Consider the following 16,096-nt stretch of genomic DNA (forward strand, 5'->3'; position numbering starts at 1 on the left):
TGGGTCCCACACCATACAAAGAAGCCCAACTGGGCAGCAATTTGGAAGACTTTTGAGCACTTGATACTTATTGGGCCTAAAGCCCATTTCGAACTGGGCTGCTTTGATTAGTCTTTAACAAGGGGCGGATCTGAGATCAGGATGAGCCCAAAAGCTTATCTAATTTGCAGATAGAATTAAGAAGAGTCCTGATCCAAATACAGATTTGGAGAAGGGCAACTCCTTATATGATCAGGAGATCTTTTCTTAATTATTAAGCAACTGGAGGAAACCTTATTCGAATTACAAGAATTCGAACCCTAGGGGATTTACACATAACACACCCTACAGTTTTGTGAGATAGGATCTCAGAAACCCTAAAGAAGAAAAAGCAGTTTGCCATCTTCTTCCCTAGCTCCCTCCTATTGCAGCCACCACTATCTATTGCAGTTCATTTTCTCTGTCAGAGAAAGATCAAGAAAAGTTCTTGATATCAGTCTTTCTTCAAAGGCTGATTCTGTTTGGTGCTCATTGTCATCCAAAGGATTATTGTGAAGGATTCAGTGTGTAGGACGCACTCTGCTGGTTCTGTTGCACAATTGTTGTGTCATCTTTAGCAGGAGCAGATCTCGTTGCCTTCTTTGGGTGTGAACACCAACTTTGGGAGATATTATTTCTTTGGATCAGGTATAATTACTCCCTTCTCTTTTGGTTCAGATCTGGTTCGGTTCTGGTTCAAGTAGGATCCTTGAATCTTGATTCTAAAATTAGGGAATGCGATTCCCAGCTGAAAGGTAGGTAAAAAATTTTTGAAATTCGCTCACCCATTCCACAACTGTTTTGGCGTCCATATGATGGATTCTACCATCCCTTTCAGATCTACCCGGGTTTCCATACCTTCAGTTTGTTGCAACTATGACCAAGAAAGTTACCTAGTGGAAGCCACGACCAGTGAGGAGGACCCCGTAACTTATTCAGAAGCTATGTTGGACATAGATTCCTTGAAGTGGGTAGATGCCATGAGAGCTGAGATGGACTCAATGGAGACCAATGGAGTTAGGACTCTAGTAGATCCGCCCCCTGGGGTAAAGGCAATTGGTTGCAAATGGATCTATAAGAGAAAGAAGGGCCCTGATGGTAAAGTTGAGACCTACAAGGCTCATCTTGTGGCAAAAGGGTACACTCAGATAGAGAGAATCGATTATGAGGAAACATTTCTACCTGTGGCCATGCTTAAATCCATTATGATCCTGCTAGCTGTAGTAGCTTACCATGACTACGAGATTTGGCAAAGGGATGTCAAAACCGTGTTCCTAAATGGAGATCTTACTGAAGATATCTATATGCAGCAACCACAAAGTTTCATAGCTACGGATCAGGAACACATGGTATGTAAACTTAATTAATCCATATATGGACTTGGAACATCCGATTTGTCTCTACCATCAAACAGTTTGACTTTGAGCAAAATCCGGATGAGCCCTGTGTTTACAGGAAGACCAGTGGGTATAAGGTTACGTTCTTGGTTATGTATGTAGATGACATTCTACTCATTGGGAATGATGTAGGAATGTTAATTACGGTGAAAGTGTGGCTTTTATAGGAATTCTCAATGAAAGATCTTGGAAAAGCCTCCTACAAACTGGGTTTTCGACTCTATAGAGATAGATCAAAGAGGATAATAGGATAATCCCAGTCTACTTACATTGACAAAATAGTCAAGAGATACAACATGGAGAACTCCAAGAAAGGAAATGTTCCTTTCAGGCATGGAGTCACTCTCTCCAAGGGTATGTCTCCCAATACTCCCGAAGAGATTGAGGGCATGAAAGAGGTTCCCTATGCCTCAGCCGTAGGGAGCATCATGTATGCCATGCTCTGCACTCGTCCTGACATTTCTCAGTCAGTGAGTGTGGTAAGCATATACCAATCTAACACAGGGCAGGAGCATTGGACTGCTATGAAAAACATACTAAAATACCTCCGAAAGACAAAATAGTTTTGTCTGGTATTCGATGGTAGTTCACTACAGATCTAGGGGTATATTGATGCCGATTTCCAATTAGATCTAGATGATAGAAAGTCTACACTTGGTTATATCTTCACGATAGGATCGTGTGTTGTTAGCTGGGAAAGAAGCAAATAGGGGTCCACCGCAGATTCCACAACCGATGAAGAAGTTCATTCAGGAATTAGGAGTAGCTCCATCCAGCACATCACCCATTCCATTGTCGTGTGACAACACTGGAGCCATTGCTCAGGCTAAGGAGCCATGAGCCTGCTCGAAGTTGAAGCACATCGAGAGGAAGTACCATGTACTGCGAGAGATAGTTGGAAGAGGGGACGTCTTGATTCAGAATGTAGCATCAGCAGAAAATGTAGCAGACCCATTAACTAAGCCACTGACACAGAAAGTGTTTGAGAAACACATGGAAAGTATGGGTCTCCGACTTGTACTCGATTGGACCTAAGTGCAAGTGGGAGCTATTAGACACTTATGCCCTTAGCTCCAATCAGATTGATGTACCTTTTGCCATTTATTGTAAATGACTAAAGTACATAATTGATTCATGTGTTTCTGTGTAACATTCCTACCAAGGCTGATAGTGATGTACCACCAAGTTAGTTGGGGTGGCTTGTCTCAGTTTCCAATGTGAGACCTGAGGTAAATGTAGTGTGGGTTTTCTTGAATTACTGAACTGGACCAAAATTCTAGTATTGCCCTGAACCTTTGAGATAGATGGGCAAAACTAGAATGTTACACCTGACCCCTAGACTCGACTATGGTACTACACTAGGTGTCGGATTGGGCTATCTTTAAGATGCCAATCAGTGAGATCCTTAGAGGGGGTCAAAACCTAGGTATGTTGGGACAGTCCGAGAGTTCATCTGAGTGGGTGATCATAGTGACAGGATCAGCCCCTTTGTCGGACAAAGTGAATGATCGGGGATGCACTCTCTCTGATGGAAACCTAAAACTGCCGATAATTGATTTCAACCGTTGAAATTTGTTTTGGCAAAATATATTTATATAAAGATATACATATAAATATATATATATATTATGATTTCAAAATATTTGCAAAAGGTTTTAATTCCTGGGATCCATGTGAGTAGAGAGTGCAACACTGTTCCTTATAGCCGAGGGAGAGGTCCTCTCTTGTCAGGCAGTGTTTGATCATTATGGGCTGAGAGGTTAAGTGTAAGACCATTGAGGGTCATACCTGATGGGCTAATCTTGCATCTGCCCACAGTCCTTGGGTTTTTATAAGGTGGTTGGACCCAAGGACCATTTAGTGTAAATGTTGAGCCCATTAAGAGCCCATGCTGATGGACTCAGGGGTTCACTGTCTCCTACAGTGAATTTGGCTAGGCCTTATAACAAAGGTTGGGCTGAACCCATGTGGCTGATGTGTAGATCAATGTTTGGGTCCCATGCCATACAAGGAGAGCCAACTAGGCAGCATGTTAAGAGGTTAAGTGAGCACATAAACTTAATAGGCCTAAAGCCCAATTTCAAATTGGTTTAATTAAATTAATTAAATAGGGGCAAATCTGGGTTTGGATTAGCAGATAAGGATAAGAGGATAAGTCTTATCCACTTAAAGAGTCCAGATCCAAATAAAGATTTGGATCAGGAAACTTCTAATTTGATTCGGATTAAGCTGATCTTAAACTGCAGATAAGATAAGGGATTATCCTTATCACTTAAAGTGTCCAGATCCAAATAAAGATTTGGATCAGGAAACTCCTAATTAGATTAGAAGGTTATCTCTTTAAGGCTATAAATAAGATAGCAGGGCGGACATGCAAAACACACCAGACAAGACACAACAATCTATAGAGTTCTTCCCTGTTCTTGCAGCCCCTATCCAGTTCGATCTCCACTTGTGGGAGTGATCAAGAATTGTTCTTGATATTGCTTCTTGGTAGAAGAAGCAATCTGAAGTCGTGCTCACCAGTCCTCTACCCCATTTTTGCTGAAGAATTCGGTTCTTGTTGAAGAGCCATCCTACTGATCCTGCTTCACCTCACATTGTGTCATCTTCAATGGAAGCTGTTTTTGGTTTTCTCCTTGGGCGTGAACACCTTCATTGGGAGTTACTGCTACTTCGTATCAGGTATATCCCTCTCCTCCCTTTTGGTTTCAGATCTGGTCCGGTTTGGTTCGAGATTGATCCTTGAAAATGCAGTTTTCTAAAATAGGGAATGCGATTCTCAGATGGGAGAGAGAGAAACTTTTGAAATTTCGCCCAACTTTCCTATAGGGTTTGGCCATCCATACGACGGATCTCTCATCCCTTCACCTGTGATAGGGAACCTCGAAATCCCAAGAAAAGCTAGATTGTGGTGCCAGACCTAGAAAATATCTTCCCTAGAGGACCTCAAGAATTGGGCGTCAATGTCACCATAACTTAACTGCAGTAGTACCTGGTCCAAGCGGTATACAGTCAGCTACGCTTTGCCAGTGCGACCAAGGTAAGCCACCACACTAGGCCAGACTACTAGTCGCGCCACGCCAGTGGTAGGATTTATGATTTCCACGGCACAGTGTAGATAACCATCTTCTAGAGCAGGCATGCCGACACAGAATGGCATAGCATGCTGAATGGTCTGGGTATAGGACCTCCATATGAAGCCATCGAGCGAGGCGAGCTTCATATCAATCTCACTCATCTTAATCTGCTTATGTCTGCTGGCTTGAAGCCAATGCTTCCCCTGGAAGACCTTGAACACCTTCTCTTCAGACATGTCTCTTCTCATGGTGGTCACGACTACGCGCATAGGAGAGAGCTCACGGGGTGTGATGCTGAGGCTAAAGTGATCACATAGAAACATCCACAAAAAGGGAGCGCAGGTATAACTAATACGCCATTTACAACTGGGGTCCATTATCTGTTGCACAGTCTTGTCCAGTTGCTCATATAAATAACCCAGAAACATAGAGGCCAAAGGTAGCTGGTGGCCACTGGCGGCCAAGACGATGAGAGGCACCAAAACTGTGTGCAATCCATAGTCAAGGAGCCCTGGGAAGATAAATCGGGAAGTAACGTATAGGATGAAGGCGGCAAGATGACACTAGCAGTCTGCCCCACCTACCATTACAAGTCCCCTACCGCGAGACTCAAACCATTATTCCAACCACTACTCTAATGGCAACTTCCCCCAAGTGGTGTTCTTGTCTACTTGAACTTTGAATGCAGCAATCTCAGCAATAAGCTCATCGCAGAGACCCCTTAGATCATGAGGAATAGACTCAACATATTGGAGATGTTGAGCAGACATGGAACCCCCATTAGGCAGTGCTAGCAATGCAGCCATGTCTTCTACTATAATGGTAAACTCCCCGAATGCGCCAACAAAGGTATGAGTCCAGCAGCACCAATGTTCCAGGAGGGGTTTAACATATTTCACACCCTCCCGCCCTTTTAAATTGGTGTAGCAATCCACAAAGCGGAGAAGGCCTGAGTCCTGCAACATTCGATAGTACATAGGGTTCTCGAGCACGAACTCCATCCAGGCATTTTAGCTACTTGAGGATTTTGAGTTGTCAATCCTAGGCTCCTGAAACTTATAGGATACCGACCAAGTTGGCCGGCTGCAAAGGCACATCAACTTAGTGTCGGTGATGACATTGAATAGACCGCCTTTGCCCTTGTACACTAGCATTGGGGTTCAAAATCCCCTTCCCCCATCGTTCACCATAGTCGTCTCCCTCTCCAATAGCAGCTCAGCTGTATCGACTTCCCTAACGATGTCAACAAAGGGACAATCCAATTTCTCCTGACAAGGAACCATGAGAAATAGACAATAGATAAGATAGAAAACATGAGAAGAAACAGGAAGAGTGTGGCAAAGCAATTGAAAGGACACTCAAAGTAACACAGAAACAATAGCAAAGAAGATAAAAGTGGTACACTTTTATAAAGAGTTCTCACATGTCTAGAATACCAAACAACACTAGAGAAGATGAACAGATGCCACTACGGGATCCTAAATGATACTTGACGAAAAAGAAACCTAAAGAAATTTATTAATATACCCTCCAACAAGTGGGATGAAACGACACATTAATTTGAATAAACTGCTACATCATCAGCCGCCACTTTGAAAACAGGATATCGGGGCCAACCCCACACGCGAACCAGCACATTTATTACAAAATGATGGTTAAAGAGCCCCAATGATAACTGCCATGTCACCATCATTTAGTACTTCCTTGATTCCCAACAACCATTAAACATGATATGCTATCTAGCACTGTACCATCAGCCCACAACATGAATCCACATCAAGAATCACATGACACGTAGTGGGGCTTGTTGCCCACACTGGTACAAAATATGTAAGTGTCTTTCACTAATTCCCTTCCTGCCAATGGTCGGGGGGCTGAAATTCACAAACTCAACATAAAATTCCCCATTGATAAAAAGGGAATCAGCATCAAAAGATAGGGGGGGCTAAACCACAGAAGATATGGAACCTCATTGAAGAGCAAACAACTAATTCTCGCCCAAGACTACTAACATGCAAAGATGCATAACCAAATAAGTAGCTGACTCTTAGCTTGTCAACAGATAGTGGACTGATAGAAACCTCAAGTTAAAATCCTATTAATTACATGAAATCACAAAATAGAGCAAATCCCCAGATCCAATGCACAAGCGATTACTGACCCATCGCAGGACTTCGAAACAAATGTGAAGATGAAGTGCTTATCGATAAGATTCCACTTAGTGATAAGCAGGGGGCTAATGTATGTACATAGTGGTTGCTCAGTTCCTCAAAGCACAAAGAACTAGATTAAAGCCACATGGATGCTTGCAATCCGCTTGCAACTCATCTTTCTTCTGTGATGAACTTATAGTACATCATAGATCTGCGATGAACCCACAGTTCAGCACGCGTTTGTGATAAACCTACGCTTAGCGCAAGCCCAAGACATACTCGAGTTGAACCTGCGATGAGGTTTTACACGCATTTGGCCCCGCGATCAACCCTTGGATCGCTATGGGATCCTAGCTTGTTAAGAACTGGGCTCGAATATTAGATGCACGTGTAATTTCGATGTGACGAATGTGACAAAGCGCCACATAGGTCTAATAAGATGTTGTCTAAGCAGTGACGTTACTGGCACCACATCGGTTAAGTGAGGCACAAAAGGTAGTAGCATACGTGCGTTATGAGGATCTTAGAGTGAAAGGAAAGTCAATCCTCAAAGAGATCCCCATAGGAACACGTGGCGAAACCCTAGCAATGCTCCTTAACGACTGACAGCGAATCCAATATTCCCTTTCCTAGTAGAAAACAAACACCTTTAGCTCATTCCTTTCAGGATCTTGGGATCTCCCCCATAAATAGAGATCCTTTTCATAACGAAATTCATTCATTCAATCACTGATTACCCTTATCACTGATCTCCCCGCTCAACCGTCTCATTACTCCCCTTTGCCCTAGCCTCCTGGTCGATTCTTGACTCCCAAGTCTTCCTCAGTCTTTCAAAGAGATCACCTCCCTAGCCTAGCCACCACCTTACCTACACTATCATCTGAAAGTGCAATAATTACATTAAGGGGTATATTGGTATTAGTGAACTTTTTTTTCCTCTGAAATCTGAATGCAGAGAATGTTGTTTTGAATTCTGAATTCTGAATTCTTAAAATTATCAAATATCCATTTTGACCCCATATATGAGAGTTTATATTTGTCTTTTTGGGGATATCATTAGAAAACAAAAAGTTGTATAGTTGCACTTTAAGAGATAAGAGATAAGAGGATACAAACAACCATTTTCCTTAAAGTTAAAAGATTCCTCTAAAGAGATAAGAATTAAGAAGAAATTAACATGCCTACTTGCCACTGAGAGTTTATATTTGTCTTGCGATGTATATATGTTAATCTCTTTATTGTCTTATAATGTGAGAATACACAATTAAATAAAATAGAATCGGGTGAGGGAAAGATTCATATTCCATCCAAATATAAATGGAAAGAATTGGAATCACCCTAAACCGAATTGGAATTCCATAGACGGATATCATTTGCAGCCGTAACGACTTTGGACTATCCCTTTCATAATAACAACTGAATATAGAAAAAGAAAAGAAAAAGAGAAGGTAATTATCTTATATTAGGCTTTGAAATGTCAACGGACGAAGAAAATTTATGGTGTCAACATAAAGGAATCTTTAAATGGTCCACACAGGTCAACGTGTCATATTGCGCTTGTATTTCTGACTGTTTTTTTTTTCTTTTTCTCTCTCAATACTCTTCTCCTGCATCGTTCTAACTTGTGTTTCCCCTTGAACTGGTTCTGGTTGTTATTTACGTGTATTCGCGAAACATTCATCGTTGAGACACAAGATGTCAGAGAGACAGACTGCTCCAACAGCACCTAAAGAAGCCTTGCGTCAAGAAAAACCATCAAAGAACATCCCACCGGATCCAGCAAAGGTCTTTCGTAGATTATTTATCTCAATAACAAAATCTCCTATTGATATAATTTTACTTTCTTGTCTGACCTGTTTAGCCTGTTCTTTTTTTTATTTGCTAGTTGTCTGTTCTTGATCACTTTGGGGGCGTTCTATAATTTTACTTTCATTTGTTTTTGAAATCGCTACTTGAACTCTACTTTTGTTTGTAATGGAGAAAATAAGTTGGTTTTGTTTAAAAATACAATACATATTTTTTAAACCAACAAAATATTGGTTTTTAAAACAAAAACAGTTTTAGTATAGAAATTATATGATTTATGGAACATGGTGTTAAATAATTAGATGAAAGCATGTTTTTGAAACTGGATTTAAAAACATGTTTTTTGTTTTGTTTTGTTTTTGTTTTAGGAAACAATATGTTTTTGAACGAAATGGTTTTGATTTGTTTTTGGAACTGACAATAAGAAAAACAATTCATGTTGTAGAACATCCCTTTTGATGTTATGCACACCAAAATAATATTGTTAATTTTCTTTCCAAAAGATAAGAAGGATTATATATTTAATCAATTGCAGACTCTCTCTCTCTCTCTCTAAGATGATCTAAAACTAATTAAAAATAGCTGATTGCTGCTGGCATTAACGTGAAAAGCTTGGCGTTAATAAAAAATCACATTTCATGATCAATAAAAATCAAGACATTCATCATTTTAACTTTCTTTAGGCTCAATTTGGAAGGAGTACAAAAAACAGTGAAAAACAACTTATGAACATGAGGACATTAATTAAGGCATTGATTAATGGATTCTTAAATTAATTGTAAGTTAGGGATCCTCTAGGGTTTCTTCTAAATTTGAATTTCAATAACATTATATTAAAACAAAACGATTTAAATTCACTCCTCTACTCCAGTCCAATTTGATATGATCCAATAATATTTAAACATTTACATTTGTACTTATATCTACATAAAATTAATATCATCTATCAATAAAGTTTGTTGAATGTCTTATATATAGAGTAAAAGACTTAAACCTCCCATCATTTATATGCTAAATACTAAAACATCCCCTCCTTTTTCAAATTAGACTAAGACCTCCCATGCCTTGTGACCGTCATAAGACAAAAGCCTCCATTATGTTAACATTCCATCCAAATCTGTTAGCATTTGACATCATGTGGGAGTTATTTTTTCCTAAAACCTACTTTTATCCATTATAGCCCATTGTTCTGTTCTCAGTGTGTCAGTCTCATACCCAAAAACATGAGGGATCACATCTGCACCCCACAGAGGGTGCCCCACAAATGTCCCACATGCACTTCTCAGCATGTATTAGGAACATCTCTCAAAGTTGTCAGTAGGAGATGTTCTCAATACACGGTTGGGATATATTGTAGGGCGTTTGTGGGGGTGCCCTCTGTGAGGTGCAGATGTGAATTCAAAACGTGATAGAAGTCTACACTCCCTGTACCACACAACCACTAACATCTCCAATCCACAAATGGCCGCCTCTCACCAGCAACACCACCACTTTTTATTTTGGTATTGCCACATTGCTCATTTGGGTCGAGCGTTGGCTTTTGGCCAGACATGACTGCATCTGGCTTGTAGATAGAATGGCAGCACAACACTATATTGAGGTTGCTTGGACTGCTTTCTTAACCTAAGTGCTTAATTTTGTGGGAAATCTAGAGGGTTTCTATATTGGTGGTTGAATCATTTACCCAAAATAAACAAATAAATTTGTGGTTGAATCATGAATGGGTTGAACGTACCAGGATTGAGAATTTGAATGATTTCTAGCAAAAGTTTAAGAGATGGGTTTGTACATCATATCAATATAACAGTTTACTATGATGGTTCAGTGAAGGGGAAAGTAGCTACACACGACTAAAGAATAATGAAGGATAAAAGAGAATAATGAAGGAGTGAAAGAATGGTAGGATCCATCTAATGGACGCCATAAAGGTTGCGGAATGGGTGGGGCGAATTTCAAAAATTTCCTACCTTCTCCCAACTGGGAATCATATTCCCTGAATTTAGAATACAATATTCAAGGATCTACTTGAACCCTAATCAAACCAGATCTGTACCAAAAGATAAATGGGAGGATTATACCTGATCCGGAGAAGCAGTATCTCCCAAAGTTGGTGTTCACGCCCAAAGAATGCTCCAAGATCTGTCCCTGCTGAAGATGACACAGCTGTGGATGGAACAGAACCAGCAGGGTGCGTCCTACACACTGGATCCTTCACAAGAATCCCCTGGATGTACTAAACACTGAATTCTTTCAGTCTTTCTTGCAAGACTGATGTCAAGAACGGGTTTCTTGACTTTCTTTTCTGCAAAGATCAAATCTTGCAACAATGCAGATGGCGGCGGCAGGAGGAGATTTCCAGAAACGAAAAGGCTGAACTGTTTTCTTTTCTGGAGAGAATGAGATCTAATCTCAATTCGCAGGAACCTTTCTTGCTTACCAGAACCTCTTGGATCGAAATCTTATTTCTCTCTATTGGTTCATTCGAAAATCTCCTCTCTTTTCTTCTTGATTAAGAAATCTCCTAATTAGGAGTTATCCCAATCCAAATCAGTATTTGGATAGGGGATAATCTTAATCCCTTTCCCAGATAGAGTTAGCTTACTCCTGATCTTATCAGGAGGTTACCAGATTCAAATCTGATTTGAATTTGGTCTCTAAGAGTGGATAAGGCTAAGAGCCCAATCCTTTTTGCTAACTTCAATCTCAAATTCGCCCCATTGATGGGTGATCATATCAGCCCACTTCGAAATGGGCTTTTGGCCCATTAAGTATTCAGTGTTTAATTAGTTTCCAATCTGCTGCCCAGTTGGGCTTCTTTGTATGGCGTGGGACCCAAGCATTGATCTACACACCAACCACATGGGTTCGGCCCAGCCTTTAATACAAGGCCCAGCCAAATTCACTGAAAATCTCAATGAACCCCTTGAGTCCATCGTATGAACCCTATGGGCCCAACACTTACATTAAGTGGTCCCTGGGCCAAGCCATCTTATAAAAACCCAGGGACTGTGGGCAGGTGCAAGATTAGCCCATCAGGTATTATCCTAAATGGTCTTACACTTAACCTCTCAGCCCTTAATGATCAAGCACTGCCCGACAAGAGAGGACCTCTCCCTCGGCTGCAAGGAACAGTGCCGCACTCTCCTCTCACATGGATCCCGGGAATTAAAACCATTTGCAAACATTTTGAAACCATACATATATATGTAAATATATTAATTTTGCAAAAACAAAATTCCAACGATTGAAATCAACTGCCGGCAGTTTGGTTTCCATCAGAGAGAGTGCATTCCCGATCATTACCCTTTGTCCGACAAAGTGGCCGATTCTGTCACTATGACCACCCACTCAGATGAATTCTCAAACTGCCCCAACATACCCAGGTTTTGATCCCCACTAAGGATCTCACTGATTGGCATATCAAAGGCAGCCTGATCCAGCACCTAGTGAAGTGTCATAATCGAGTCTAGGGGTCAGGTGTAACTTTCCAGTTTTGCCCATCTATCTCCAAGGTCCAGGGCAAGACTGGAAATCTGGTCCGGTTCAAGGATTCAAGTAATCCCATGCTGTATATGCCTCGGGTCTTACCCTGATGGCTGAGACAGGCCATCCCAACACTTGGTGGCACACCAGTATCAGCCTTGGCAGGATAAATCTCCCCAGACTTATCCAACGGCTGTGAACATTTAAAACTAACATGAGTCTCTACAAATGTCCAGTTTTAGGGTTTTACACAGAATTAAACCAAACAACATGAATCAAACATGCACTTTATTTATTTCCACTAAATAACAAAAGTACATCAAAATGATTGAAGCTAAGGGCATACAAAACTGTCTAACAAGGAGAAACTCCAGTTTAGAATCCGAAAAAAGGATATTTAGAATCCCAGTTTCGGTGGTTTCTTAAATTTAAAGAATAATGAAGGATAAAAGAGAAGAGGAAACTCCATGTGCAGCTTGTAGTGAGACACTCCTGGCCTTCACACACTCTTATGTTTATAATTATATATATAGATAACACTTTGAAAAGTTGTGCTCATCAATTTTGCAGATTAGATAAGTATTTTTAGGTATACACTAGTAAATATACACGTGCATTGCATGTGATGACAATTTCAAATGATGTAATAATTTCAGTGCTTTTATCAAAAGCCATATAACAAAGAGAAGTAATTGACGCATGGATAGTGGATTTATTGTCTTTCAACCTAAATACCTAGTTTTCAATTATTAGTTGAACAGGACAATTGGATTGATTGACTTATCACCTGGACAGATCTTTGAGTATGTTTCAAACCCAAGGCAATTCGTTGTAGCGAAAAAAAAAAACCATTGACATAGTATGTGTTTGGAACTGTGGATATTTATTGACTAAACGTTTTGTATTTTGGAAAACCGAGAAAAATAATGATGAACTCATTTATTGACACTTAGGTGTCATTAGGCGCTACATCAGCAAAACAATGAATAAACACTTACACGTTGGGAGAAGCACTAAAATGAACCTTCCCCCAATGGTAGGTAGACATATAAACCGAAATCTACTTTTTCAAGCCTCTATGCGTACGGATTCATATAATGGGGGAAATGCTGAAGTGGCGCCCATGTGACAGTGTTTATTCAACAAATGCCCACGGTTCCAAACACATGCGAGTCATCAACTGTAATTGAAGCGTGGAATACATGTTAACTAGTTGGATTGTTCTACATTTACCATCAAACTACAAGAAAACAAAACAAAAACAAAAACATTGACTTGGTTGACAACATGGTGACCTAGCTACTTAAGTCATTGAATCATTTGACTTAGTAAGTGGGGCTGTTGGCATCGTTTCTGTTTTATTCTAAATATTACATTCTGATGTTTGCATCATTAATAAAAATAATTCATATTCATTTCCTGTTTTCTCAATATAATGAATATATACTATTAGAGGCGTGCCTAAACTTTTATACAATTTTTCTATATTTGAATGTTTTGCATTTCTATTTTTTAACTTTTATTACTTAATTATGCATCATGGCTTGACCCATTTGACCTAGACGATTAAATGGCTAATCTACCACCTATAAGGTAAAACCATTTTTCTCTTGGGTTAATTTTAAATTTTGTGTTCCATTTTTATCATTAATAAAAATAATTCTTATCTTTCATACTTATTTTTGTTTAATATAGTTAATATACAACATCAAAGATGTGTTCAAATGTTCTCTACACTTCTATAGTTTACATTGTTTTGTGTGTTTTTTAATTTTTTTAAATATTTAACATTGTTAGTTGATCAATTGGACCTAAAAGGTTAGATCATTGGCCCACTACCTAGATAGGAAAATGATTTCATTATCAAATTAGTTTTAAATTTTGTATTTCATTGGCATCATTAATAAAAATAATTATAATTTGTCATACTTATTTTTGATTAATATGAGTATTAATTAATATTAGAGATATGCCCAAAATTTTCTATGTTTTTATATTTTTTGATTCCTTGTATTTTTTATTTTTTAAATATATTATTTAATTATGAGAATCACGGGTTGACCCCTTTTGCTCATTGAAACCCACCACCTTAATAGGTAAATTGTTTCTTTTCCAGACAGTTTGAACATTGTATTCCATTTCTATAATTAAAGAAATACTTCTTATTAAAGAGGGCAGCCTAACGCATGAGGTTCCCACCAATGCGGAGGGGGCAGTTGTATGTAGCCTTACCCCTGCACATACCAAGGGGCTGTTTCCAAGATTTGAACCCTAGTTACCTAGGTTGCAATGGAGAAACTCAACTGTTGAACCAAGGCCCACCCTCAATAAAAATCATTCTTATTGATCATAGTTATTTTTTGTTTAAATGATGAACATATAATATTAGAGATGTGCTAAATACTTATTTTTTTTATTATATATGAAAATTATTGTGCATGGATTTAATGAGTTGAGTTTAGCAATGAAAAACAAAGATAACATGCATATAGTATTCAATGAAAGATAATGGAAATTAATAAGAGTGAATAGAATGATTTGAAGAGTATTAATATTCAAATTATGTTTTGCCCTCAGAATATAGAGGGATATATATATATATATAGATAGATAGATAGATAGATAGATAGATAGATAGATGGATAGATAGATATAAATATTTATTTATTCTTGATTTTTTTATCTCAGCTCATTGGTCATGTTAGCCATGATGAGCTATGTGATACCATGCATGAGAGGTTGAAGTATCTTGATGGGGACATGGAGGACGATCTCTACTCTATTTCTATAGCAGGTTTGCAGATAGAGCAGCGCAAGTGAATAGTTTTATTTTTTTGAATTGATCGGTTCGTTGAAGATCCCTATCTTCTTGCTGGTGTTTGATGCACTATATAGAAATTTGATGATATATAACACAACGTTTGGTCACCATTTCCTTTGCTATGGTGCCATGGTCTTTTGTATCTATTAAATAAAGAATTATGAATTTGTATGTTCAAAACATATAGATTAAGAAGGAACATGAATCACAATGGATATGACATTAAATACCGAACCTTATATATTTAGGATAAGGTTTTGTTGAATTGTTTATATGAATTGGAAGGGAATTTCCATTCAAAATTTTGTCAAACTTTTGATTCTTTTTAATAAAAAAACCAATAATATAAATAACAATGATATTAGCATCAAGTTTAATAATCTATAGTGGACCCAATGGTCTTGGATGGATGGGCATTTTGGGAAACTCGCTGGCGATCGATCCGTGTTAGACGAAGAACCGAAGGTCACACTACTAGTTAGACATCTACCAAGATTTACCTTGGCCCGGCATCTCTCACGACCCGAGGACTGAACAAGAATGTCCTAGATTCCTCGGTTCGGTTATGGGAGTCATCTCCCAACAACACTGGAACTCCATGCGGAACACTACCCTCACTCCTCTTCTGTATAAATATCAAGACGCTGGTATAGACTAGGTACATGCATTCTAGCCCTATTTTTTATTAATTTCGTCTTTTACTTTCTTTACTAGCGGGGACCCGTGGATTTTAGTAAATGGTTATTTATTAAAATATTCCTTATAATTTTATGGATTTACTAAAATCTACTTTATATTTAGCATTTTACTAAAACACCACTTATAATTTACAATGGATTTAATCAATCTTTTATTATATAATAGTGGAAAATGATAGTGTTGACCCTAATGTTCATTTAAATAAAATTAATCAAAAGAAAAAAATAAAAATACCATTCTTGTCTTTAATAAGACACGGGCAACCACTCTATTGACTATATTTGGTCAGTATACAAAAAAGTGTTAAGGGTATTTTTGGAATAAAAAATCATGGGCCTAATGGAAAAACAAAACACTCCTTAATGAAAGGTTGATTAAGTAAATAAGTTATAAAATATATGGGATGTTTTAGTAAAATGAAAACCATAAGGTAGGTTTAAGTAAATATGTAAAATTATAAGGTGTGTAGGAATGGCAACGGGGCAGGGATCATATTCCCCATCCCCAACCCTAATTCTGAAATTAACCCCCATCCCCGATCCCCAACGGGGATGGGTTCCCCTGGGGACCCGAATCCCCAAAATGTTTTCAGATAATAGTATTTTTTTAAAACTAAATTTATTTAAGATAAATAAAAAA

General features: G+C 38.7%; 1 long non-coding RNA gene across 1 annotated transcript; it reads left to right on the forward strand.

Moving 5' to 3' along the window:
• Nucleotides 1-8,233: 8,233 nt before the first annotated feature.
• Nucleotides 8,234-15,063, forward strand: LOC148790372 (uncharacterized). Its single transcript, XR_016078713.1, has 2 exons — nucleotides 8,234-8,433; nucleotides 14,626-15,063. It is a non-coding gene; the product is annotated as an uncharacterized LOC148790372 (long non-coding RNA).
• Nucleotides 15,064-16,096: the final 1,033 nt, after the last annotated feature.

Source organism: Nelumbo nucifera, chromosome 7 (assembly GCF_055504915.1).
Source record: "Nelumbo nucifera cultivar China Antique chromosome 7, China Antique-T2T, whole genome shotgun sequence".
NCBI lineage: Eukaryota > Viridiplantae > Streptophyta > Magnoliopsida > Proteales > Nelumbonaceae > Nelumbo > Nelumbo nucifera.